The sequence below is a fragment of the Muscardinus avellanarius genome (assembly GCF_963383645.1).
Source record: "Muscardinus avellanarius genome assembly, chromosome: 1".
Classification (NCBI taxonomy): domain Eukaryota; kingdom Metazoa; phylum Chordata; class Mammalia; order Rodentia; family Gliridae; genus Muscardinus; species Muscardinus avellanarius.
In genome coordinates this window covers 209299970-209304867 of record NC_137786.1, presented here as the reverse complement: position 1 = coordinate 209304867, position 4898 = coordinate 209299970, and positions in this window count along the sequence as shown.

Here is a 4898-nt window from a genome sequence, read left to right as displayed (position 1 = left end):
TGGAGTAACTTAAGAGAGATCCGGTTTCAAAATAAAGCATAAAATGGGTCTGGGTGTGTGGCTCAGGGATAGAATGCCCCTGGGTTCAATTTCCAATAACATACATACATGCATACATACACACACAATAATAATAATAATAATAATAATAATAATATTAAATGGAAATAAAGTAAAATAGGAAGAATATCTAGAATTATCCAGTGGGGCCAAAGTCATCAAATGAGTGAGAATCAGTCATTGAAGAAGATTCAGTCAGCCACTGCTGCTTTGAAGCTAGGAGGGATCAGAAGCTAAGGAACATGTGGAGCTTTTAGAGGATGAAAAACAAGGAAAAAATTTCATTTTGAGCCTCCACATGGGACGCAGCCCTCTGATACTTTAATTTTAGCCCAGTGAGACCCGTTTTATTTTAAGTCTCAAAGTTGGGGGCAATGTGCTAAAGCAGGAGCAGGAAACAAAAATGACTTCTTCCATTAAAACCTCAAGTAAGCCAGGCGTGGTGGCGCACACTTGTAATCCCCGCGCTTGGGAGGCAGAGACAGGAGGATCGTGCAGGTTTGAAGCCAGCCACGCGCGCTGGCTTAGGAGACCCTGTTTCCAAATAAAAATGTAAAAATAGGTCTGGGAGTGTAGCCCGGAAATAGAAGGGCTTCCAGGAACCCCAGTACCACCAAAAAAAAAAAAAAAAAAAACCCCTCAAGTAATAGTCAATGTTGTGTCTTCATTGTGTTTATGGAAGGTTTTCATAGACACTGTGGTGGCAAAATTTCTAATTCTTGGCTGGAGATGTAACCCTGCTCCTCATACTCCATAGGAAGCTGTCTTAGAGACAGGTCAGGTAGGGTGGCACAAATTTGTAGTCCCAGCACTTGGGAAACTGAGACAGGAGGATCGCAGGCTCGCAGCCAGAGTCAGCAACTTAGGCCCTCCACAACTTAGTGAAACCCTGTTTCAAAATAAAAAGATAAAATAGGGCTGGGGGTGTGGTTCCGAAGTAGAATGGCCCTATATTCAATCCCCAGTACCACACACACACACACACACACACACACACAGGCAATTGTCTTAAAGCCATTCTTCCCATTTCTCTTTATACCTCAGTAAGTTTCTTTTTATCTGAAGAACCTTACAGAGCAGACTGTTCACACACTTGCTTATTAGCTCAAGATTTTGTGGGCTTGCAAGCTGAGCAGGACTCGGCTGAGGTTGCCTCTGTCTCGTGGGCTTGTCATTGGGTTCACTCAGGTGTCTGTGGTCAGCGGCATGTGGGTTGGGTGTTGGCTGATCCTGTGTGATGTCACTCACAGTCCAGCGCTGGCTGAGGTCTCGGCTGGGGCGCTTTGGTTCTCATCTGCGAGCCTTCCCACACAGGTGGAGCTGGCCTGGGCTTCCTGCTCAGAGGTGGATCTGAGAGGGAGAGTGCAGAGGGCTCTTGATGCAGGGCTTGGCACAGACTCTGCATTACCTCATTGTGCTTCTTCCCATTAGGGATGGGAGGGATTTGCAGCTAGGTTTTGTTCAAGCTCTGCACTCTCCATGTTTCCCTTTCTCAGACCAGATTGGCTGAAGCTGCTGCACGCTCCTCCTTCTGTCCTTACCTCTTCCACATGGTGAGTTCACCAGGGTGAGTTCTTCCCTGGAGCAGAGAAGCTAGAAACTGTCCAGCTGCCATGACCATGAAAAGGTGGCTCAGCGTAACTGAGAGGGAAAGGAGTAGAAAACCTGTTCAGGTTACAGGTCACTCCCTATTCAGTCCAGGTAGCAAGCAGCAGAAATATTATTAGGGCCTATATTCTATTCCTGTGTGCATTTCTCAATTGCTTAAGAACTTGGAGGGGGAAAAGGCATGATTAATGAATGCCTCAAGAACTGAGTAATATCCACCTGAAGGGGATAAAGAAACAGCCATGACAAGCAGGAGACATTTTAGTAAGGACAAATCTAGGGTATTGTTCTCTAAGTCAAGGGAGGTTTTGAACTTCTCAAGAACTTTGCACCACTGACATTATGTGCATCTTTGAAATTACCAGTTCCAATCTCAAAACCATTTATGGGGAAAGGGAGAGAATGGGGAGGGAGCCAGGTGTCAGCTCACCAAGTGCTGTGTGCATGTATGTATGACGCTGTCATTCTAAACTGCTTTATGATGTGAGACTGCAATGCATCAATAAAATCGTATTTAAAAAGAACTGAACAATTACTTGAAAAAGATAAATAGCAACGAGAAAGAAAAATGGGGAAAAGGTAAAATCTTCAGCGAGGACAAAACCAGGGCACTGTTCTCCAAGCGAAGGAACAAATTCCACCAACATAAAAAAAGGAACTGGGATGTAGAATGTGAATGCCTTTCACCACCCTTGTGGACTAACTATAAATTGTCTAGCAGTTAGGATGTTTAAAAATGCTGACAAACTTTAAAAAGTATTTTCTGGCTTTGCATTTACATACTGGTAGTTTTATTTATTTTTTATTGGTGCATTGTAGTCAGGCATCTTAATGGGGTACAAGATGGTAGAGGCATACCTGCACACATCACTCATTTAGCCCTTCCCCAATTCCCGCCACAATTCCCTCCCCCTACCTTCTTCTCATGTTTGGATTACTGATTGACTTTGATGTGTTTGTGAATGTACGTTGTGAATGTATGTCATGTGCATTAGGAAATTTACCTCTTCTCCCCTCTCATCCCCCTAATCTAAGGTTAGGTCACCTTATTTGCTTATCTATGGTTTCTCCTTCTGTGTCTAGAGTTTCTCCTATGTCTTTTATTCTCCCTAGCTTCTGCATATTAGGGAGAGCATCAGATTTCTTACTTTTTGTGACTAATCTCACATAGCATAATATTCTCCAGTTCCATCCATTTCCCTGTAAATGATGTAATTTTGTTCTTTTTATGCCTGAGTAAAATTCCATTGTGTACATATCCCATAGTTTTGTAATCCATTCATCTGTTGATGGACATCTTGGCTGGTTCCATAGTTTGACAATTGTGAATTGTGCGGCCATGAACATAGATATATGTGCATTAGTTTGGTAGTTTGTTTTCTATTCTCTTGGGTAGATATCCAGAAGTGGTATTGCTGGATCATATGGTAGGTTTGTTCTCATTCTTCTGAGAACCCTCTATACTGTTTTCCAAAGTGGTTGCACTAATTTGCAATCCCACCAACAATGTATTAGAGTTCCCACTTCTCCTGGTGGTTTCATTTTTATGCCATCACTGGTACTTGGACAGTTCTCTTGAGATAGTAGTAGGATGGAACATAAACTGCCATATAAGCATCCAAATATTTCAATTTTCTCTAGTTCCTCTGTTCATAGACAACCTGTAGGAGTATATATTGGAGATACATATGCATAAACATGTTTTTACTACTGATGCAATTGATTATGGAATATAAGAGATGAAGGGCATCTGTGGATGGGAGAGACTTTTTCAGTTAGCACTTAATTCAGAAGTCACTCTCTTCCTGCAAAACTGTCAGAGAACAATCAGAGAGTCACACAGATGCTCTCTTTGTCTCTTTCTCTTTTTATTTTTTGTAGCAGCTGGAGCAGCAGCATAGCAGGAAGGCACCGATGTGTGAGCAGGGGCAGCTTTGGGGTGAGAGTTGGCATCGGGAGCTATGCACTATAGCGAAAAGAGCACAGGCTTAGGTCAAAGATACGCCTGGCTTTTTGACTCCTAGTTTTGCCACCTACTCACTTTGGAAGAATTCTTTTACCTTTCTCTACCTCTATTTCTTCTGCTTAGTGGGGCTCATACTACTCATGGGTCCTATAAAGATTAAATGAGATACAGTTCAAATATCTGCTCCTGTGCCTGGCACACTGTAGGTGCACAATAATGATGGCCACATGGAAACCAAACTTGCATCTTGGTGAGAGGAATTGTGATGCAAGCCCTTGTATGGATTTGTGCAGTAGCCAGGAAGAACAGAAATGGCTAGGGTGATAGAGATGTGGTTGAAGAAAGCTCCATGTGTTAAGGGATGTGTTTTTAGCAAGAGAGAGGATTAAAACTAACATATCACTTTCAGAGAATTCTTAAAGAAATAATGGATCTGGCATGTAAAGTTATGGCCCAGCGTGACAGGGCCAGGGGCATAAAGTCGATGTAGAATAAGATGACCACAGAATAAGCAGAGCCACGCCATGGCTGACAGCTTTCCAGGCTGATTTTGAGCTGTGTCAGTCCTGCTGCAGAGGCACAATTTTGGTTCCCGTCATCTGCCCTCCCATCTGTTTTCTCACCAGCTTGGCAAGGCTGGCTTCTCTTCTGAAAACATCATTTCTCACAGCTCTTGGAACGTTCTAGTATAACAGGTAAGTAAAATGTCAACCACAGGAACATGGGCATACTCCCTGGGAGCCCTTGGCTGGTCTATCAGCACCTGGGAAAAGCCTCTTCCCAGCTCTTGTGCCCATCCGCTGGGATTCTTCATGTGTCTCCCTGCTTCTTTCTGCAACCTGCATTTAGAAGGAGGTCTTTCTAAAAACCAACCCTCATATTTCTGGCTACCTTGTTATCACAGTGATGGCTCCTTAGGCACAGTAAGTCACATCCTGAAAGTAACTGGTGTCCTGGGGCCTCTCGTGATGGTCTCTCCCAACGGGTTGGGGAAGAGCATGTCTCCTCAGGCATCGAGTCAAGAAAGCTTCTCCTTCTCAATCCTCTGTTATCCCTTTACTGAGGCCAAGCATTGCACACTATGGCCAGGTGTGCAAAATTAAAAAGAATTTTCCTTTATTTTGATAATCAATCTCCTCTTGCATTGAAGCCTCTATAAGAGAGAGAGAGAGAGAGAGAGAGAGAGAGAGAGAGAGAGTGTGTGTGTGTGTGTGTGTGTGTGAGATCACGTAAGAAACACAGATGCCAACAAAAGAGAACATAG